A 24013-nucleotide genomic window follows, 5' to 3' on the forward strand; every position below is an offset into this window, starting at 1 on the left:
GGCGATGCAGAATAGCTAGGCCAGTTCAATGGGACAAGGGAGGAGAAGTAGTAGGAGACAGAGGGTGGAGATTGGCCTCTCATCCAGAATAACACCTCCACTATCTGAGATTCTGGGCTCTCTGCTGGTGATAAGGAACATTGCAGACTCAAAATAACAAGCATTGGAAAGAGTGAGTGTGTGTGTTTGTGTATAATCTTTTCATTCATACATACATTTCATATATTCGTGAATCTGTTTATTCATTCAACATCTGTGGAATGCCTTCTATGGGCCTGTATTTTGAAATATATCTTTTAGTCTTTATGCATGGCTCTATGACTTGTGGGAAGTAGTGTCTCCATTTTACAGATGAGAAAAATGAGGCTTGTGAAATTTGGTAACCCCTTACAAATCACACATTAACTGATGGAGCTGAGATCTTAATTTAGTTTTAGATCTTAGTTTAATTTTTGTAATATTCCTGTTCATTCCAGCAAGTCACTATACCCATCTGTGCCTGATTATAACAGTTACCTGGGGGAACCTGTTAAAAATATTTTAGGGGCCCAGGAGAATATGATTCCATATGTTAATAATAAAGATTCCTGACCTTACTGTTAACAGCTGCTCCTAAGTGTTTCTTAGGACCTGACAATCCTGAGAAACAACACATCGCAACCTGCATCTCCTCACAAAGAGCTCATTGACTTCCAAGGGAATCGTAAGTGTAAATAGCTCATTAGAACACAGTTTTGTTACATCTTAAAACCAAAAAAAGTCACTGATTCTTTCAAAAAATAATTTTCTTGACCCCTCCTCTCCAGTGATGGCTAACTTTGTTTATAAAATCCTGCACAATCTGGTGCTTGCCTCTTTCTCTGAACTCATGTAATGCTCCCACTTCATTGTAGCCACACTTTAAAAAAAAATCTTATGCCTGTCCTAAACTTCTGCCCTGATTGGTCTTTCGGACCTGGAATGCCCCTCCTCTATTCTGTGCAGAGCTGGCACCTTCTTTCTTTCATATCTCAGTTTAAATGTCACCTCTGAGAAGCCTTCCCATTCTTCTGCAATCATTTATTATTTTTTGCTGTTTTCTTAATAATTTATCTTTTGCTTGTTTATTTATGGTCTGCTCTCCCCCCCACTGCCAGTAAATATAAGTTCCATGAGAACAGAAACCATGTGTATTTTGATCCAAGTTGTGTTGCCAGGAAATAGAAGGATATTTATTGCATCTAACAGTGCCTGGTACATAATTGGTGCTTATTAAATAGTTGAATAAATGAATGAAAGAAAGAGACTATCCTTTTCCATCACATTTAGAGAAGAATGTCCAAATTCTCTGATTTAACACTTTAACCTTACAATCAAGCTCCAAAGTAAACCTCTCACTTCCATTAAAGCTTTCTCTCTGGTTCAGTGAAAGAAAACATCTCTTTCCCTTTACCAGCCTCTATGTAATGTCCCTCCAGAGGCCTTAAGACTGTTATTAAATTGCCCTTCAGCTTCCTGTATATCAGGTGAAATATCCTAATTCTTAACCTTTTGCCAGTTCTTTCATATTTTCAGTACCTCTTCTCTCATTATTTTTTCTCAGACAGTTGGGTTCAGAACTTGTCCCAGAAGGTAAGGCCATGATTGTTACCGGTTGAACAAGAGATGCTGTCTTTTGAATGTTTTTCTGTTCTTATTTTGAAATTGTCTTCCTTCGCTAAGTGGTCAATTTGTGGTCCATTTTGATCCCAAGACCTTTTTATACCTTAAAATTCCAGAGCTTCCTACAGCTAGAATTGTATTCTCTCCCCAGGTAAATAGTAATTTAATGACATCTGGTAAGGGTTGCCTCCAGAGCTTCCAAACTTAGGGCTTCACTGTGGACCAGCGTACCCACACGTCCATGCCTGTCAGGTTGGCATTTTTTTCTGCTATTCCTGTGGCTAAGCCAGAAAGGAGACTGACAAGTTTAGGGATTCTCTCCTACATTCATGTGTAGTCCCAATTGCTTTTCCACTTTTACTCACGTGTCTTCTTTTTGCTATGGCTGGGCATAGCCTGCTCTCTGCTACCCTCGTGTGGCCACGCTGACCCCTCACCATTCCTGATCCTCTGCTCCCTCAGTGTGGTTGCTTTGCTGTAATGCAGCCTCTCCCCAGCTCCTTAGAAGCTCTACCACCCAACTCCTGAGTTTTGAATGTACACATAAAACATTTTTCAGTTTAACTTCAGTCTTCTCTTCCCAGGTAGAATCATCCCAGTTCCTTTAACCTTCCCTCATTTCCTTCTAATATTTATTTCATCTGTCAGAGATACTGGTAGGAAACAACCTGCATACTGTGAGAATGGACTCCAGTAAGGTCTCTTCAAGCAACAAATCCCGTTATCTTTTGCCAAGTTCAAAACCCAGTTCTGTCTCTCATGAATGCAGTTAGAATAGTATGTTGCTATTGTTATTTAATCACAGAAAGACCCTCTTCTTGCTCTCAATCTCAGATCTCTTTAAGCTAATAAAAATATACCCATTCTTGCCTCCTGAAGTCAATGGTGGACTTGAAAGACCCAGAGTGCCAGTGCCTCAGGAATGAGTAGTGTAGGCAGAGGTACATCTGCTTTCTTCCTCTTCTCATTGCATAGCAGTGTTAGCAAGGAAAATGAAGGATTATTTAGGATAAAATAGGTATGTTAGTTTGTTTGAAAAACTCTGTGGATGTGAATAAAGGTGAGCTGGATTTAAACCAAATTGGGGAGGATGGGACTTGAAAACCAAGAACTGAAGGGTTTTATCTTTATCAAAGATAAGTCAGTTGGAAAAATTTTGTTGCAGGATATTATGTTACTGAACTGGTATTGAAAGATTATTCCTCAGATTCAGTGTGGTAGAGATATTAATTCTTTCTTCCTGTTAATCTGTAAATTCAGTGCAATCCCATACTAAACCCCAGTAGGATATTTTATGTAACTTGACCAGCCAATTCTAACATTCTCTTGGAAAATAAAGTCCAAGTATAGCCACAATTATTTTGAAAACACACATGGGGTGAGAGGAGAGGAGGGCTTGCCAGATATCCTAAGTTATGTTAAAATTATAGCAGTTAAAACAGTGCAGCATCCACACAGGAATGCATAAATAGATCCATGGAACAGAAAAGAGAACATAGTCAAAACCCAGTGCAGGAATTCTGTGTATGAAGCAGATCATCATTATACTACATTTCTAATTAGCGCCTAGGGGTTGGACTGTTTAAGGAATGGCTCAAGAATAATTGGTTGTCTATTTGACAGTTGAGATGGGTGGGGAACGAGGGTGTACTTAGAACCCTCCCTCATACCATATTCAAGAATAAATTTCAGATGGACTGAAGTGCTAAATTTAAAAAAAAACAATTTTATTTAAAAATATTGAAAATATTTGTAATATTGGAGTGGGAAAGGACTTCCTGAGAAAGACACAAAATCCAGAATCCATGAAGGAAAGGACTGACAAATTTGACTGCAGGAGATTTAAAATTGATATAATTGTAGATGTCATACACAAAATTAAAAAGCATGTTACAGACTTGGAGAATCTTGTTTACAATATTTATACCAAAGTGTTAAAATTGATAATACACAAAATATCCAACAGAAAAATAGTCATAAAAAGACACAAAATTCGATTAATAGGCAAAGGATGTGATTATTCTCAGAAAATATAGTTGTCTAACAAACATAACCAACAGAGAGACCCTAGATTATTTAAAAAGCATCATAGAGACCCATTGTATTGTTAAAAATTAAAATGATAGATAATATTCAGTGTTGGCAAGTGTATGGGAAAACAGGCACCATCATACATTGTTAGTGAGAATGTAAATCGGCATAGCCTTTTTGGAGGGTATTTTGGCAGAATGTATCAAAATTTATAATGGAAGTACTAGCAGCACCATTTCCACAAATCTGTGCTATAGAATGATTTATGTATAGGGATGTGCATCACATCATTGTTTCCATTAGTGAAGAATTGAAAACAACCTAAATATCCATCAATCGTAAATTGGTTAAATAAATTATGCTATATCTATACTTTGTAATAACACCTAACAGTTAAACAGAATGAAGTAAATTTATATGTGCCAACATGGAAAGATACCCAAGATGTATTGTTAAGTGAAAATAGTAAGTTAGAATAGGAAAAAAAGCCTAAAATAATACATGTGTATATGTTACATTTTATATATTTTTAAGTGTGTATTTATGTAAATGATAGCTACTTACTGGCTGTGTAACACTGAGCAAGATACTTAACCTTTCACTATTTTATTTTCCTTGTAGAAAAAGTAGAGATAATAGTATTTTCTTCCTAGAGTTGATGTTAGAATTAGATAAATTAATTCATTTAAAGTGCCTTGAAGAGTTTCTGGCACACGGCAGACACTCAATGAGTGCTCCTATTATTACAATGCATATTAAACTCAGATAATCATTATTTCTAGGGTAGGAGTGAGATTTAAGACATAAGCAGGGTGACTGTAATTCTTCATACTTAAAATTTTTAATAGTAATCATGTGCTTATGTATTGAATGATTAAAAATGAAAGAAAATAATTTTAAGAACTTATTTCAGGGAGATCAGTTAAAAGACGGTGATAAAAATCCAGGAACAAAGTAAAAATGTCCTGAGCTAGGGTGATGGCTTTGGGAACACAAAGGAGAAGCTACATTTGGCACCTGATCCCTGTCTTTCCAACTTATTTACTATTACCCCAACCCCTACTTCTGCCTTATGTTCTGCAATGCCAAAGTACTTACAGTTCCCAGAAAAGCAAGGAAAGGGGAAGGGGAAGGAGAGAGGAAGGGGAAGGGCAAGGTAAACAAAATGGTTCCAGTTTTACACTAACATAACCTGATATGAGAGAGAGGGAGAAGACAGGCAAGGCTTTCAGTTTTGGGGTCTTAGTGACTTGGAAAATGTGGAACCATTGAAAGAAACAGTGGAGTCAAGAGAAGTTTTTTGTGGGATGTAGTATTTTGGGATGGTGGAAGATTTAGTTTTGTTTAAACCGTGTTAAGTTTAATTTGTTGGGAACCCATGTAATAGGAAATATTCAGTAGATTGTGTAAAAAAACTGGCATTCTGGAGAAGAACTGAAGCTTTGCCCCTTTAAGGTAGAATGACAGAAGCCTCAAGTTCTCAGGTCTCATTTCAAGAGTTCGATCTAATACTTCCATTAAATAATAAAATAAAGAATTGTGGCATCATGGAACTAGCCATGGGCTTGAAGGAGAGAAGACCTGTTCTGGCTATGCTGTTTATTTATTCATTCTTTTTTCAGTAAACGTATTGAGTAACTACCTCATGCCAGGCACTGTTCAGACTATCAAGGTTAGAAAGAACTCAAGTGCTTGCTGTCTGGTAGGAGACAGACATGCACAAAATTGATTGCTTTATGGTGTAGTCATTTTGCCAATGGCCTTATGCACAGGGTGGGGTAATGCTGCAAAGATGGGTGTGATCCAGTCTGCTTGGGATTGTGGTGGATATCAGGGAAGATCTAACAGAAAATGAGGTGATTGAATTGAATCTTCAAAGAGAAGGAAGAATCTTCCAGGCAGATGTGAGGGTGGGAGAATAGAAGGGGATTACAGAAAGGGGAAACATTGTATATCAGGCTATGTTAGTGTAAAACTGGAACCATTTTGTTTCCCTTGCCCTTCCTCTTCCTCTGTTCTTCCCCTTCCCCTTTCTTTGCTTTTCTGGGAACTGTAAGTACTTTGGCATTGCAGAAGATAAGGCAGGAGTAGGGGTTGGGGTAATAGTAAATAAGTTGGAAAGACAGGGATCAGATGATAAATAGCATTTAGGGAGAATGGAAATTGAGAAATAAGGTAGGCAATGGAGAACATTGTGGGATTTTGTCTTCAAGAAAAATGATAATCCCTCTGTTGATAGTATGGCAGATGGGTGAGAGAGGGGAGCAGGGCTGGTTACAGGTCGGGGAACGGATTATTAAAATATTTCTAAAAATCATTCTGTGTCTTTCTGAACTAGGCACAAGCAATGGGAATGGAAGGTGAAGGATAAGATTTGACAATTAAAGAGGCAGAGTTGATAGAACCAGTAGCAGATTAAGTTTGGAAGATAAGGGTTGAGAAGTCTTGACAGATTCCAGGTTTCTGACATTAGTGACTGGATGACCAATCTGTCTCCCCAGTACCGCTTTTATCAAATCACCCTTCTCCTTTCAATTTATTAGTAGCATGTAATCATTTTTATGACTGTGGTTCAGATCTCCATTGTAACTTACCTTGATTATTTCAAAAGCCTCCTCACTGTGCCCTCTTGGAATTACCCACCACACAGAATTATCCATTATTATCCGTTATAAAATTATCCATTATAAAATGCAAATGAAATCAGAGTTCTCCCTTCCTTAAAAGACTTCACTGCCTCCACATCTCCTGCAGGATTAAAATCTATGTTCTTTAACATGACTGTATGAGATCTCGGTGAACTGGACTGACTTTCCCTGTCTTTCTAGCCACGTGCTTTGTCACTGCCTGCCCAAGACTTTGTACTTCTGCAGCACCTCACTTCTTATAGTTTCTTGCACAGACACAGTGGTTTTTTGGTTGTATCTTTGCTTCTGCAGTCCCCTCTTCCCCTTCCTTGTTGGTTTCCCTAACCCAAAATACACACACACACTCCCCATCCTGACTTCTCTTTTTTCCCTTTTCTTCTGGTTAATGATTGTTCTTTCTTACTCTAGCTTAGGTTTGGAGTGCTAGAAAAATGTTCTTAGACTCAGTTTGTCTATCTTCTTTGCTGTTGTAGGATCTGTGGACTTATCTCTACAGCTAGGCAACTTTGTTGGATGATTTGGCTTATTTTTCTGTTTCTGGCTGTACTTTATTCAGGGAAGTTACAATGTTTTCATTGTATTTTTATTTCCAGTGCTTAGCACGTTGCTTGGTTTAAAGGAAGTGTTCATGGGTGTTCCAGTTTGCTAATGCTGCCATTAAGCAAAATACCAGAAATGGATTGGCTTTTATAAAGGGGATTTATTAGGTTACAGATTTACAGTTCTGAGGCCATAAAAGTGTCCAAAGGAAGGCGTCAACAAGAAGATACCTTCACTGAAGAATGGCTGATAGTGTCTGTAAGACCTCTGTCCGCTGGAAAGGCATGTGGCTGGCATCTGCCGGTCCTTCGCTCCTGGGTTGCATTTCGAAAGGGCTTTCTCCAAAATGTCTTTGGGTTTCAGTCTTAGCTCCTCTTTCTTAGCTGTGCCTCCTTGCTTCTTTCTCCCAGGGTGTTTGTCTCTAAGCATCTGGGAGTCCTCTCTTAGCCTCCCTGGGGCAAACTGTGGGCTTCATCTCTTAGCTTAGCATCTCCAAACGTCCTTCTCTCCAAATTTCCAAGCATCTTTGTCCTGGTTTAGCACATCCCGTGGCATTTTGCCTCTCTCCTCTCTGTGTGAGCTCTCTTTAAAGGACTCCAGGAAAGGATTAGACCCACCTGGAATTGGGCGGGTCACATCTCCATGGAAATAACATAATCAAAAGGTCCTACCCAAGAAGATTGGATTAAAAGATCATGGCTCCTCTGGGGTCCCATAGCAGCTTCAAACTGGCACAAAGGTTTGTGGAAAAATAAATAAATAGGTGGATAATGCTACCATTAAGTACATTAGTGTGTGTGAAAACAGCAGAAAACTTACAGAAAATATAAATTCATATTTATACGTTTTTCAATTGAGATGCCTGGGAGTCATGGGACGTACTCTAAAGGGAGCTGAATATACCAATTTGGATTTTAAGATACAGATTTGGGAATTTTCACCTCATACTTGGTGGTAGGTGCCATGATGCCATTTAATTTCATCCAGGGAGAAAATAGAGAAGAGAGGAAGAGACACTGTAGGGCAGTGTTTTTGACCACAACCCACAAAAGAAATCAGTTTTTCAGTATGACCCAGAACACACACGTATACATGTACTTGTAACTGAAATAATAGTTTCATGAATCAGTCCTTAGTCTTATTAGAGGATGATGCCATCTGATACTTTCTTTTTCATCCTTTCCTTTCCTTTCCTTTCCTTTCCTTTCCTTTCCTTTCCTTTCCTTTCATATGCTACACTATACTATGCTATTTCTTTTCTCTTCTATTTAATAAAATAAAGGTGCTGCTAACATTCTGACTTGAAGTCTGATGAACACTGCTCTGTGGAACACCGATATTGAAGAAGCAGAAGGAAGAGGAGGCCCTGGTAAAAGAGACTGAAAAGGAAGGGCCAAGAAATAGGAGAGTGAGAATAGCAGAGGTGTGAACATTTTCATGAAGAAAGGTGTGGTTAGTAGTGTGAAACACCGCAGAAAGGTGAATTTGACAACTTGGAAGCCAATAATGACTTGAATAAGAACATTTTATAAGAAGCTAGATTGCAGTCAATTGAGGAATGAGTGGGGAGTAGGAGAAAACTGACTGAGCATAAACTGTTCTCTGTAAAAATAGAGACCATGCTAGGCACTAGTCTACTAAAGACTTTCTCATCCTTTATCTCATTTGTGCCTCATAATGACCTTACAAGATAGATATTATTAACTTTTGTGAGTTTTCTAAAAATCAAACGAGTAATCTGAGTCTCAGAGAGGTTCGTTTAGGCCCCCATTATCATCCAGTAAGTCCCAGAGCTGGAATTCAGACCTTCATCATCCTCACTTTCAAGTCTGTGGTTTTCCAGTTGGACCATAACAGCAATCTTTGTGTGTGTGTGTGTAACATTGGATAAGTAATTTAATTTCTATGAGTCTGAGTTTACTAATCCATTTAATTACAGCTGGAGAGGGTTGACAAAAATTATAGACTAAAGAAATACAGAAAATAGAAAGTAAACATTCACTCAGCATTATCAGTTAAATATTCAAACTAGTTTTTTTTACATTTATAGAGTAATAACTGCACATGTAAAAATTCAGCTGATGCATATGGTTAAAAGTGAGACTAAATTATTTTTTAAAATTTTCTCTATTTTGAGCATTCTTTAAATCCAGGGAGAGGATATTTGATCCTTTTGATTTTCTAGTTTATCATACTAAGCATTCAGTACCCTCCTTCCCCTTCCCTGCATTCTTCAAAGAGATTGTATATTCAAGTGTGATTAAGTGACATTGTGGTGGAGTAAAAAGAGAACTGAATAGGAGTCAGGTACTCTGAGAGTGGATACCAGGTTTGTGACTGACTAGCTAACTGATATTGAGCAAGTTGTTTTTTTTTTTTTTTAATCTGGACATCAGTTAAGAAACTGGGAGTATAATGAGCCACTAAAGTAGAAGTCGTAGAGAACTTATCTAATGCTTTTCTCCCTGTCTTCTAAGCACCCACTACTTTTTATTCCACCTTGGGATCATTCCCAGGCCTGACTGCCCCTTCTAGCCTATCCTATCCTTGGAATACCACTCTACAATTGCCGAGACAAGGAAGAGACCTTTGGGGAAAGATCTCGGACCCTTGCTTCCTGGAACAAATTGTGAAGGGTCTAGTTTGTGCCTTTCAGCAGACACATTTTGTGGAAGCCTGTCTGCAGCTGCTTACTGGCTGAATGACTTTGGGTAAGCCACTATATGTCTCTGATCAAGGTTTTTTCTTTTGTAAAAGGATAATAATGAAAATAGCTCCTCCCACACTATAGGATAGTTCTGATGATAAAATAGCATAAAGAATTCAAAATACTCTTATGATCATTATTACTACTGTTAATACTATTTCTTAGAGTGATAGACTGGTAGAGGTAGGGAGGACCTTGGGAATTCAGCGTCTGCATTTTAAAAGAGGAGAACCTAAGCCTGAATGAGATTCAGTAGCTTACCCTTGACCCTGTCTTTGGTGTTCTTCAGAATGTTCTTTAGGGACAGAACTTAGAAAGGCTGATCCTATGTAAGCCATGGTCAACCACTGTGTCAGGATAAACTGTATATAGATGTTGGTATGATTTGCCAGATAGAAGATGCCTGTGTAAGGACAAGTTTAATCTCTGGAGCATTTTACTGTCATACATTTTGTTTAATTAAACTGATGCATTGTAAAAGGTGAATACTTTATTCTCTAACCCAGTATGGAGTCTTCTTTACCCTGTTCACCTCAGGACTCATTGCAGGCTGAATGGGAAGTGGGACTGAGATCACTAACTGATGAAGAAAGCCCAGTTTACTCATAATACTAGGCGAAATCAGTGTTCTTGACTCCTTTGGCCTATGACCATGGAATCTTTGACACATTATGGATCCATCTTCTAACTCTTTGGCCTCTGGCCTAGAGTATCTGAGTCTTTTAGGACCAGGGCCCCAGAGAGACTGTGAAGATTGAGGATGCCAGCCCATCTTCATGGTAACTCAAAATCATGGGGATTTGTAGGGCCCTACTCAGGGCCTCTCATTTTTATACCCCGTGGTACAGAGTCACAGGCGAAGAGGTAAAACAGACCCAGGTGTTTTGTAGATCCAGCCAAATTCTGGTGGTGAACATGGGGAATAAGGGATGAATGAGCAAGTCATCTGGGCAAACCTAAAGAATATCACACTGTGTCCGCTGCATGGAAGGACATTTGGGAGAACAGATACCATAGACTGAAGAATAAAAGGAGGATGGGAGATCAGCGCTGAAAGGATGGGGAAGGAGTGAGTAAAGAGGTCTTGAGAATGAAATCTGCAGGAAAGAAAAAGGGCTTGGGGACAAAGAATGGAGAATACCTAAGACTCTGTGGCCAAACGACAGAGTATAATGATTGAGGGGAGTGGTAGAGGAGCTCAGAGGCCTGGGAAGCTCAGAGAGCCTTAAGGAACTGCAGAGAGAAAAGACCAATGGGCTGAATCTGAGGGGGTCTATGACCAGTGACTTTGGACATTAGTGTTTGGAATAGATGGGTACTAGGGCAAATGAACAGATGAACACATGGCCTAAGGAATTTAGCATTATTTACTAGGTGGGAAAAGGACTACAAGATAAGGGGTAAGTTTAAAGGACATGAATGAAGATAGGTGTGCACAGAAGGGAAGGGGACTTTTAAGCAGAAAATGACTAAAGGTGATGGGCATTGCGGAGGTAAGAGAAAATTGTTGAGGATGGCAAGAAGAAAAAGAAGACAGTACTGGGGAGCTAGATCTGAACACACAAGAAGGTTATATCTTGGGATTAGAAACTAAGGTGTAGAGTATCCTATTCTAAAGAGGATAAAGGGAGTTGAACTAGAGAGTAGCACCACTAATTAACTCATTTGTTGGGGGATCCAGATGAAGCAAAGGGAAATTCTACCCCCAAATGCTTAGAGCTATCTGGAGGAACATGACAACACACTGCCCCTCTTTCGTTGAACACCACTAGCTTCCTTGTTCTTCTTGAAAAAAGAGAGACTTCATATCCTTGGACACATCTCTAGAATTCTCTAGTGAGGTGGGGGATGAGGCAGTCACTCGTAGTGGACTGGAAGGTAACTGTGGGGTAGTCTCCCAGGAAAGGCAGATTCTTCACTATTTCCAAATCCTGTTTCGGGAGTTTAGAACTACCTTGACTCATGATTATGGACTCTGTTACGATCTCAAGTAGCCCTTGCAGGTTCATCCCAATGTCTTGATAGATGGGTTCTAGGTATATTTTATGGGAAGCCTAAGAGGTCTGGGTAACCCAATTGGACTCAGCTAGACCAGGAATGGTTTCTGAAAGTTGGAGGGGATGATTAAAGCAAAATTAACTCTGTATTTGCTCCTCCTTTGACTTGATTCTCAGACTTAATTATTACCTTGATTATCTCACTTCTTAGAGATTAAGAGAGAAGTTAAGGAGACAAAGAGCAATCTGCAGTCAGGCCCATTGGCTGAGGAAGGAGGGCAAGGGGAAATTCAGGGAACTTAAATGTTTTGGTATGATGGGGCTAGAAAAATGCATAAAGTGAGGAATAGACAAATGAGCACAGGGCAAGACCACATGAGGACAAAATGTCCAGAATGGAATTGAAGGGCCTTTACCATTTTGCCCTTCTTTAAAGAGTTGTCCATTTTGCCCTTCTTTAAAGAGTTGGGAATTATGAACTGAGCATCTGTTAGTTCTGCAGAGTGGTCTAGCACCATAGACCTGACATAGCAAAATACTTTATTCAACACTCCTGGGAGGTTCTGACAGGAGGTGCTGAGTGGGCTGATTCCTAGAGCGTGAGATAGTAACAGGGAGCTGCTGGTAGGTAGAGACAGGTGAAGATGGTGTATGGAAACCACTTCTAGAGACTGTGCTCACAGTGGATCTGAAGTAATATTTGGGGCACTGTAGGAAGATGAAAGTATAGAGTTTAAGGGCTGTATTGTCCATATGACTATTTTATTGTCTTACTCCATCTAATATCTTCTAGCATTTAAAACATGGGCTAGCTGGTATAGGCACCTTTAGGGAAGGTGTGAGTAGGACCAGAGTGGTTGTAGGATTTAATTGTATTTGTTTCCAGGCCAAAGGAAGAATTTTTTTTGGCATTTGTCATATGTATCCCAGCAACACTTCATGAATGAAATAATGTATGAGCATCACCAATTTGTCTGTAGGGTCAAGGAGAGGTATTCAATTAGCAGCATGAGTAATGTTTGAGTCACGGATAATTGGTAGAGTTAAATCAGTAGGTTTTTTTTTTTTTTTTTTTTTGGAAGGAGAATGTACTTATCTTCTAAGGAATTTACATAAACACAAATGACATATACTTAGTTTCAAAGAAGATGAAATGTACTGTCTTCAATCATTTTGAGTGGCTTAACCTCATCTTTCCTGCCACTTAAAAAATATTGCTTTCTTTGAATGTTTCCCTCCTTATTTTAAAATTAAAAACCTAGTTTAGAGACATTATTCACACTTGCTTATCAAGAAGCTTTTTTTGATTTATGGATGATAAAACTAAACAAGAAATGTCAAAGAGACATTTCTTATTTGAAAAGAAACCCTGGACTAAGTTCAGAGTATTTTTTGTTGAAATAGATTATATGTATAAGGGATACCTGGAAAGACTAATGGTGGAGGTTGTTTGCTAGAATGGAGAGATTTCTGTGGGTTGGTTGGGGCAAGGAGGAGGGGGAGATGAAGAGAGGGTATAAACAGGGAAGGGAATAATCTGGGAAATAGAGTTGAGGATTGTAACTCATGAAATAGGGGAAGGAAGGGAACAAACACTTTGCACCATGACATCTCAGCTAATCTGTATCAGCAGCACTACTGTATAATTGCCTCCCTCTTTACAGATGAAGAAACTGCAGATCAGAGAAGTTAAGTAATTTTCTTAAGATCTCAAAGTAAGAAAGCCACACAATTTGCAATTGAGGCTAGGCCTTTCTGCTTCCAGAGCCACAGTCTCTGGTTCAACTGGGAAAAATCACCACTTATGCCACCCAATGCCTCCCATATGTCTTTCAGAGTAATTCCTGTGTTGGAATTTGCCTGCATACTCCTTTAGGGTGGGATCATGTCATTATTTCTTTCATCTTTGTATCACCAGCATCAAGTGAGATCATTGCAAAATAGTAACTGAAGCTCCTGAAGAGAGTTGGAGAGCTGGGAGTCCAGGCTGTGGAGAACACATAATGTTCTAAAGGCGGTGAAGTTTTAGGGATAATTTGGGAGCCTGATGTATTTCTTGGGTATGGGCCAATGTCATTATGAAGAGCAGAGGGTGTGCATGTGTGAGTAAAAGAACATTGATTGAGTTGGTGGTGGAAAGTGTCCCTGAATGTCTAGGCTTTCCATTCCCTTGCATTGGAGTAGCCCACTGCTGTCCTGTGGGGTTGAAGTCTTTTTTTATAGGCCACATGGCCCTTTGATTAGTTCCTTGACTAGCACATGGTTAGTAGCCATTCAAAGTAATACAAACTCTGAATCAGTATTCAGTTCTGTAGATCAGGTGCTTAGAGTCCTCTAGGATAAATGTGTTAAGAAATACCAATTCTTTGCCTCTTATTTTAGGTGAACAATAACGATCAGTTCTATTTTTTTTTTTTTTTTTTTTTTTTTTGAGACCCTGTCTCTAGGTCCTAGATGGCAGGCAAGCATGTTTGGAGTGGCTGCTTTTCCCCAGGTGTTGGAGAGGCTTTTTATTGTATCCCTATCCTTACTGAATTGACTTGGTTCTGTTCTATATCAGGTCTCACTTTCATGGCTATAAGAATGGGTAGGGCAGTGTGGGATAATTGTAGTCTTATAGTTACAGGAGTCCTTAAGGAGCTTCTAATGTAAGCACTTCGTTTAGTTATTTTGTCTCTTCATTTGGCTGTCACCTGAGCTCATGGTTTAGAAAGAACTACCTTAACTTATGATTGGAATGTATTGGCAGTGTCCAGAGCTGTGGGCCATGGAAGTATATGCTGTAAGAGACGAGAGGGGAGTCTGAGTTTGCTCTCAGCTTTTATTATAACCTTTTGAGTGGGAATGGAGTGGCAGACACCGAATCAAAATCTTTAAATTGTCATCAGGAGCATAGAGGCCAGTTATCTCCTGATGTGTCTGGGAACCAAATAGAATATGAGCTGCAGGTGAGATAAGAGGGACTTAGATTAGACTTTCAGAAGAACTGGCACAGTGGAAATTATAACCAACAGTGATTATGGAATTGTCTTCTCCAGGAGACTTTTAAATATAGGAACTATTTTCTTTGATGTGGGCAGGGTAGATGGCTATGGAGGGTCAATTTAATTGTCTTAGGACAACTCTAACAAGTCCAAGTAGCTGAGAAACCTTCATTCTTTGCATTTGGCAGCCCTGAGAGGAAAGAATGGAAGGGACTTGGGGCTGGGGAAGGTGGAGGAATGGGAAGCAGGTATGCATGCAGGGCTATATGAGGACCATCTATTTCATCAGCAAATTGCCATCCTCAGTTCCCTCACACACACACACACACACACACACACACACACACACACACACACATTCTCTCTCTTGCTCGCTTGCGTGCACGTTCTCTCTCTCTCTCACACACACACACACACAAACTCTAACATGCACACACATTCAACACTGTTCACCACATCCTTAATTCTAGTGAAGATGCTGAAGGAACGTCAAATCAGATTCTCGGTACCTCTTCCCTGGGCTTGACAAATACAGTTCTTAAAGCTGAGAACTGAACCAGTCTCCTGGAGTCCAGCTTCCCTGCCATTCTCTACTGCCGTTCACACTGTTTCTTTACAAAGCAGCTCCTTTGTCTCTAGGATCCAGGGTTTTCCTGAATCCCCCAGCTTTGCCCAGCTCCTGTCTGAGAATAGCTGGACCAGGATGAAACCACACTGAGGGAGTGGGGGGTGGAGGTAGAGATAGCTTCTGCTTTCTCAGCAGGGCTGGGTGTGATCTGTTTAATTAGCATGAGAACGGAGAGGCTTTCTCTGTATCCTCTCTTAGGGATGGAGAGGAAAGCAGAGCAAATGCTCTTGCTCTTTCCTTGTCCATTAGGGATTCTGGGATTGGGAAAATGATCACCTTTACATTCCTCCAATCCTCTGAGGACCCCAGGACCCACGGTATCGAGAAAAGCTTTGATGGAGCTGGCTGGTGGATCTCCACTCCAGATTTTCCAGCTGTCCCTGTCCCCCCCTCCACTGCTCAGAAAGCAGGATGCAGAGATGGCTCGGTGATGCAGAAGGTATGTGCTTTTTCAGTTCTGGTGCTGATGCTGTGTGTGTGGTGAGGTCTCTGTGGCGCAATGGACGAGCGCGCTGGACTTCTAATCCAGAGGTTCCGGGTTCGAGTCCCGGCAGAGATGATCACCTGGCAGGTATCTCTTTTATTTTATTTTTTGTCTCTCTACGTTGATAATTATATTTATCTTTCCCTGGAGGCTTTGGGGAAGCTAAAGGAAACCACTTTCCTTGGGAATCCTGGACCTCTCCTTTCCCTCCCCTACTTCTTCGTTCTTTCTCTACACCTCCCTTACTGACTTTCATTGTCTAGAGGAGGCTCCGATATCTCCTACGTCTCTCTGCTTAGTCTGACCAAACAGCCTTTGAATTATTTTGCTTCATACTGGGATAATTAATACATAGTGACTGAGATGCCAGATTACAGGTTTGGGACCATTATAATTCCCTCCTCTTACTTCTGAAAACAGAGAAAGCAAACATAGGCCATTGGGGAGAAGTCCAGATGTCCTCTCAGGTAACACCCAGTTTGACTGAGATGAACATTTATGGATCAAGAGATGGGCTCACGCAGAGAATAATTACGTTTACTATTATTATCAGCTTTGTTTGCTTTCCTAGGGCTTTTTGTGCTAAAGCTCATCACTCACTTCCTCATCTACAAGGTGAAATATAGCATTCCTCTTTTTCTCAGTGGAATAAACCATGGCAATACACTGGTTACCAGCAGTGAGTTGAATAGGTTTGTTCCCAGAAATTCAGAGCCCTGATCTCTTCACTGTGAAAAATCCGTAACCTTTCCTATTTGCAGGACATGCATGGAGGGTTGTAGCGAATATTATTTTCACAACTCCTAATTTTCAACAAGCCATATTCTTACCAACCTCTCTCATCTCACATTCACTTCTGCTGTCTTTCCCTCTTTCATCTAATGGGCCACATTTGGCCAGATTCAAAGTTTGGTCAGATTGGGATGTGGCTTGGGTTTCTATTTGGGACTGCTCTGGCTCATTCTCTTGCATATTGTTGTCTCTAGCCTATTAGCTAGCAGAATCACCCCTGCCAGGAACTGACCTCTACCTCAGGTGAACTCAGGAAACCTGAGAAGACACACTTCTCCGCCCCACTGCTGTGGAGAGTCAGCATCTCTCCCATGTGGGGCAGCCCTGGACTGGTGGCCAGAGGACACAGCCTTACATTTGCACTCGTAGGAAGCTGGGGATGGGTGAGTGAGTCCATGTAAAGTTTAACCAAATCTTTCAGGGGGTAGGAAATTAATGGGCAAACAGGAGGACTTTGAGGGAAATTGATGTTTTGGGTTTTTTTCCCCCTCTTTAGGATACATAAATGTAATAGAGTACTTTAATATGACTTAAAATCCTTGCAGTGAGAGCCAACATAGCTTTACCTTTCAGAGTTATCTTGGTGGAACATCAATTCAAATATTAACTATCTCCTACCAGCCCTGTGGATAAGCCCTTTGGAGGATATTGGTGTGGTCCAGAAATTCCTAAGCAGCCCTTCCTTGAGCCTTACTTTTATTGTTAGCTCGGCTTATCCTAGACATTTTTACTTTAAGCCCTGGCTTGAAATGGACAATCGTTGCATTTGGTGGGGGAAGAAGAGGGTTGTGAAGGAGAGTGTCTCATTTTTCAATCATGATCCCTAATACCACATCTTTCGAAATCTCCCTGCGTCATTCTATTGTAATACAACTGTTCAGCAGTAAGTTTTGAGAAAGTAAGGAGACTTTCACTGAATCACTGCTAATGGTCAGGACAATGGTAAGGTCCTGTCTGGTCCATTCTAAAGTTTGCTCATTCTAGAAGCTTTCTGGCAGTAATGATCAGGCTTTGTGGAATAGCAGGGGGAGTGGGGGTTGATGTCAGGGAGGGAATGTGTGCCCAACTGGGATTAGTTCAAATGTCTGATCAGAGTGAAGTCCTATGCCAGTGAGAACTGAAACCCACAGATAATCCCCCAAGCCTGATTTCAGCCAGTCATTTCCATTTTCCAACTTGGAACCAGAAGGCCTTGGTTTAAGGTGCATCTTTGCCAAGTGCTAAACCTCTCTGAACTTTAGTTTGCTTATTTATAAAAACAGGGTTATCTATATGTCCTAAAAATATGAAAATGGATGAAAAAGTTTGTTGTAAAATCTATACAAATTTACTGGCTGATGATGTTAATTATCCAGTTGGTTTTGTCTCTCTTCTCAGGATGTGCCACAAAATAGGGAAATGAAAGAAGGATGTAGGGTCTGAATAATTGACTCTTGCTTGGAACATCCATGGTGGCTGTGTACCATCAGTTTGGGGCTGATGCTGAGCTGTACTACCCTAAGAAAGAAGACAGATTTGACTTTTCTGGCTGGTGGGGTCTGTCAGAAGGCAGATGTTTCCTCTGTACCCCAGATGTGGGGCTTCAGCTCAGCCGGGTAGGTGGAGGTTCCTGTCAGCTATACCCAAGGGAGCAAGGAGGCTCTGCTTACTCAAAATGTTGCCCATCCTTCAGCTCCCTCAGCCTTTGAGAGATAGCATTTAGGGGACTTGAAGGATAGCAGAAGGACTGGAGGCAAGATTTCTACCTTGGTAAAAGTTCTTCCATGTGGAATAACAGTTTTTGTCTTAATACTTGAGGGTTAACTCTTATTTTATGAATATCATAATTAATGTATTTTAAGTATACTCTTGGAATATAAACTATAAGTGGTTGCTTTTTTTAAAAAAGTTGCTTCACTCTAGGACTCAAATTCTCAAATACTTCAGACGTGTTGGAGCTGATCATTAATTACAAATTGTGTGGGTAGGATATGTCTTATTTATTATTGTGTTCACAGTGCCTGAAATATGATAAGCATTTGATGACTATATTTGAAAGAATTAATGCTGACTTAGACTAGTGATAAATTATGTAGATAGGAAAAAGAAAGAGACAGCTCGTAGGAGAGCGGGAACACAGGCAATATCTTTATGCATTAATTCATTCACTTAACAAATATTCATCAAGTGCCCACTTTGTACTACCTTCCATATTCTAGACACTGTAACCCAAAATAGCAGTCCCCACACTCTTGGCATGCATGTTCCCATGAAAGAGACAAATGATAGACAAATAAATAAGTATTATGGTATAAATTCAGGTAGAGACACATGCTGTGGAGGAATCTTAATGACGATAAGGGTAGGGGGTGATGGGAAGAATGGTGGTCATGAAAGACCTCTTGCAGGAGGTGGCATTTGAGTGAAGACCTGAATGAAGCTAGGGAGAACAATGAGATCTGGAGAAAGGGCATTCCAACCAGAGAAACAGCAAGAGTAGACACCGTGAGATGGGCATGAGCTTAATGACTTTGAGGATAAGTTCTAAAGCCAGAGTGGCTGGAGTGGCAGGAGCGATGGAGAAAGGATATGACAGTAGGTTCAGCAACTAATAGGGGTCATGTCATACAGGGCAATGTTCTCAAGCCTGTCACCTCCAACTCTACCTTTGTATAATAAGTCCAATACATTTTCACTTCTTACTATCCTGTAATCAGATTCAAAGGTAATGTAACCTTCCAATGCACATAATTAAGCAAATCAATATAATCTCCTAATTGCAATAAAGACATAAGAGGAGATAAATTTGTAACAAAGTCATAGTGATTTTAATATGTAAATGCCACACTAGCCATCTCCTGGTTATATGAAGAATCACCTTGAATGTAACAGCTATGTTTGCAGACAAAGCGGGTGTGTTGTACTGCTGACATAAATATTCACGAAAGATGTCATTCACCAGCAGTGTTGTGATTTTTTAAACTGGTGAATGCTTCTTGGTAAATTTTTGATCAAAACAAAGTAAATCTTCTCACAAAGCACCCAGTACTTAGAATTCCTGTAAAGTATAAGAAGTTTTAAACTATGTAGAAAACTCTCTACATTTATAGGTAAAAATGAGGTAAACTCCAGACTTATATACAGATGGATTTTTAGTAAGTCATTCACAAGAGAGGCACAACATGGACAATTCTTCTTTGTGTGGGGCATTCCTGCACACTGCTGGACATATAAATCCCAGGCCTCCCCAGTCATTATGACAACAGAAACACTCTACCAAATTTTCAGACCACTTCCCAGGGGCAATTCCAATCCCAGTGGTAAGCACTGACATAAATAGGGCCTTGTAGATCAGGCTTCCCTATGTCATATTAAAAACCCTTGGTGGGTTTGAGCAGAGGAGTGAAGGGATCTGATTTATGTGTTAAATGGCTCATTTTGACTGTTGGTAGAGAATAGACTGGTGTGGGGGTGGGAGAGCAGGTTTGTAGGTCTGCTTGACCCAAAGCCCTTTAGAAATAGCAGAATAAAGTGCTGTGGTTCCCAAGTGGTGGTGCTGGTACCCCCAAAGATGAAGGGTTTTTATAACCATGTCCACCTGCAGAAGTGATTTAATATCCCTGGAGAGTTGACCTGGCACACCTATTTCACCTATATTTGGCTAGTAACTTGTTATTTTTATTTACTGTCATTACCAGAGTTGTCATCTACTAGTGAAAATGTTCTTTTTGTTTATATATAAAAGCCATAGCAAATAGAACTTACTTCCCCAAATGCTGTTACAGTCTTTAATAGTTCCCATAAATTATAATGGAACAGAATATCTTTAAACTTCTCTGTGTCCTCCTTGTAGGCTTGGTCTTTTTGCTTCTGTGATGGTAAGGCCTAATCCTTTTGAGAGACCAAATGGTGAAACGTGAAATGTTGTGATAAGAAAAGTGGAAAACTATGAGCACAGTGGAAGAAGCAGCTGCATGGGATTCGCACGGACCTGGGTTGGAATCAGAGGTCTTGATCTTTGCTTGTTTTATGACTTTGGGAAGGTGTTAGGTCTCTCTAAGCCTTGTTTTGTTCATCTGGAGAGCCGGCTAAATAATACCTAGAATTAAATAAAGTAAAATATAAAGTGCCTGGATGCTTAGAGGCGTAGTGGGTGCAAACAAATGCTAGTTTCCTTTGTAGGCAGTTCTTTTAGCCAGTCTTCTTCAGATTGCGTGGGTCAAGTGAGCTTTTTGGAGACCCTGTGCGAAGGTTTAGGGGACTCAGCCATGGAGGGCTCATGTTTCTGTCCCAAGAAGATGCTTGGGAATTGTGAAGTCCTGGTAGAAGTAAGAAATACATAATATATTTTAGATAGTGGTCACCCTCCAAGAGCTCTTTCACTTCCGTGTGGTCACTGTGGGAGCCATGGATTCTTGGAGGCTATGAGACTGCAAGCCCTGCGTCAATCCTGAGTACTCTGAGAACAAAGTTACAGGAAGTCACCTCTGCTTAGAGCAATGCAGGGCTTTGAAGCCAGGCTTGAAGGCAAGTGCATCTGTCTAGAGAAGGCAGGTAGGCATGGTGAGAGCTGGAATTAAGAAAAGACAGATGCTTGGGTCGCTGGGAGGAGACAGGAGACCAGGCCTGGGTTGCTGGGTTGCTGTGTTGCTGGGCCGGGGCTCCTTCCTGGAGTCTTCCCTGCTGTGGGCCCAGAACAGTGCTGAGTCTTAGGGGAGCATCTTCTGGGAATCACTAGCAACCTCTTATAATCATTTCTTTCTTTTGCTACATGTATAGGCCACTTCTGAGGAGGGAAATGCTAGCATCTAAAAAGTAGACAATTTAGAACCAATTATATTTCTTTTGAGGGAAGATATGACTTTTTTTTTTCTTTTCTGATTATGTAAAAACTTCTAACAGTGCTTTTTGAATGTTTGTACTGAAGTGTGACCCTAATGGCAGAGGAGAGTGACTGCTTACCCCCAGGTGTCAGGGAGCAGAGCCTAAAGTTGCCTGTGCCAAGGACAGTGTTTCTTTGAATCCTTATACTTTAAGCTGAATTCTAGTTCAAATTTGGGTTCTACTTATTAGCTGTGCTTTTTAAAATATAAAATAAGGATCTGACCCAACTTTTAGAGTAAATGATGCCTGGCATGTACCCCCCATATGGATGTCTAGTGTACCCTAGTTATAAAACCAGAGAGATATATTCCTATTAAAAATGAGTTTGTGGTCCCTGAGTATCAACTCAGAAATGAAGGAGGAGGTAGCCTAGCAACATGTTAGGTAGACAGAAACCTGGCAGAGAATAAACGTTCATTCATTTATTCATTCGACCAATATTTATTTAGTACCTACCATGCGCTAGGCATTGAGCCAGGTACTGGGTGCATTGATGAGCAAAAAGAGAGAGAGTCACACAAATAAACAAAATTGTGACTGTGAATGAAGGAGAATCCACAGAGCAAAGAAAGTCTGTGGCAGGTGGAATTGACCTACTCAGGGAGGTGAAGAAAAGCTTCTTTCTATAAAGTGTCTCTTGACTTGAGTCTGAAATATCATTAGGAAATCACTAGGCAAAGAATGAAGGGAACAGCTTTCCAGACGGAACGAACAGCATGCACCAGGGTCTTGTGGTGAGAGGGAGTATGCCAAGTATGAGGGACTGAAAAGCCAGTGTTGTTTGACTACAGAGAGTAAGGGAGAAAGTGGCGTGAAATGAAGTTGGAGAGGGAGGCAGGAGGCAGACCCCAGAGAATCTTGTAGTCCCTGTAGGGGGCTTTGTCCTTATCCTAAAAGCAATGAGAAGTCACTGAAGGGTTTTAAGCCAGAGAATAACATGATCGGATTTGCATTTTGGAAAGATTACTCCAGCTGCTGCACAGAGAGCAGAGTGGAAGGATGCCAGGAGCTAAATTAGGAGTTGCCACCAGTAGTTGTTGTGAGAGGTGATTGGATTAAGGGGTGATTGGTGGTGATGGTGGTGATGTTAAAGACAGAAGATGGATTTAGAGATATTATGAGCTGAAATGTGCAGGATTTGGTGATGGAATGGAAATGGAACAAAGAAGAGGGAGTTGTCAAGGATGTCTTCAAGATTTCTGGCTTGGATACCATTCACTAAGACAGGAAACCCAGGAAGGAGACCAGGTTTGGGAGAAAAGATGGTGAGTTCACTCTTGAGCTTCTGATTGGGGTGCTTCTGAGGTGCTTTTGGGATATCTAAGAGGAAATGTCAGGAAAGTGTGAAGTTGAGGGCTGGGTGAGGGTCTTGTTTTTAAACTTTTTATTATGGAAAATTTCAAATATAAGCAAAATTAGAGAAAATGGTATTATGAACTGTCATCACTCAGTTTCAACAATGATCAACTCATGGCTGAACTTGTTTCATCCATCCCTCCACCCACTTTGTTTTGTATGGAAGAGACTTGAGTTTATTTGAAAGCTATTGGTAAGGAAATCATTGAGAGGGAGTCTGAATATTCAAGAGAGAGCAAGAAATATAAATGATAGGCCAGAGTTCCTGATAAAGTGGGAGGGGAATAGAATATAGAGTACCAGTGGAAAAAATTTACTTTAGGACGCTAGAGGGCCAGCTCCTCTACTGCAATAGGAAGGAAAGAGGGTAGGATGATGGGACGTGTGCAGATAGGTTTGCATGTTTGGTGTCTGGAAGATAAGAAAATTTCCCCTGATGCCTGCTTTTTTTTTTTTTTTTAAGTCAGTACCTGTGTTATCATCTTTTTCTGGGGGAAAAGAAGATGTTGGATGTTTGAATCGAGCATAGAAAGTTGAATTAGTTATTATGGAAAGTGAGAAAATGATAATATAGCACAGAAATGTAGAATATTTACTAGATGGTATTAAGGGCCCGTGTGGATTAGATGAATTGATTCTAAGCAACAGATTCAACTGACATACATTTGTGCATCCAGCTTGTTAATGTTTACTTTTGTAATATAATGTTGTTACTCTATTACTTGGTGGAGGAATGTGTCCCTGTACATGTATATGTGTGTGTTCTACAGAGGTTGTGGATTCCACAGTCTCCTGTGTGTGATCCAAATATCATTGTGTCACAAAAGAAAGGTGCTTTTAAGCCTTAACATGTTGTATCTAATGCCTGCATAGTTTGTTTCTTATTAATTGGTTCAGGGTGCCACCTGCTGGACAGCATGCTTAACATACCCAGTCAGGTTTTTCCAATGCAATTCTAAAACATTTATTCTTTGAAACATCAGTGTTTTTGCATACATTCCCAACCCCTCTCTCCTAAATGAGTTTCATTTTTCAGATACTCTTTTACTTTTTATACCTGTGGATCAAAGCAGATGCATTAAAATGTGTTTTGTTCTGACACTTGGTTTTGGTCTTTTGGTCGACTGCTGCAATCTTTCCCATTTCAATGCATTTGTTTTCTGCAGACCTTATCTGTAGAAAGCAAAGGAATAAAATGTCAGATATTATTGGTTAAAGTTCTAGAAAATACAGGGAATAAAAACAACAACTTTGTCCAGATTAAGAAATGTCCTGTTTAGCAATCCCTCAATTTTGGATTTTGTGATCCACTCCCTTCCTATTCCAATTTATTCTTCTAGTT

The 24013-nt window shown here is 40.2% G+C and overlaps 1 protein-coding gene and 1 non-coding gene across 5 annotated transcripts in view; both read left to right on the forward strand.

The window, feature by feature from the left end:
* Positions 1–24013, forward strand: part of AIM2 (absent in melanoma 2) — a 154907-nt gene that overhangs the window by 23608 nt on the left and 107286 nt on the right. The gene's annotated exons all lie outside the window — the stretch shown is intronic.
* TRNAR-UCU lies at positions 15662–15735 on the forward strand. Its single transcript has one exon. It is a non-coding gene; the product is annotated as a tRNA-Arg (tRNA).

Source organism: Choloepus didactylus, chromosome 2 (assembly GCF_015220235.1).
Source record: "Choloepus didactylus isolate mChoDid1 chromosome 2, mChoDid1.pri, whole genome shotgun sequence".
NCBI lineage: Eukaryota > Metazoa > Chordata > Mammalia > Pilosa > Megalonychidae > Choloepus > Choloepus didactylus.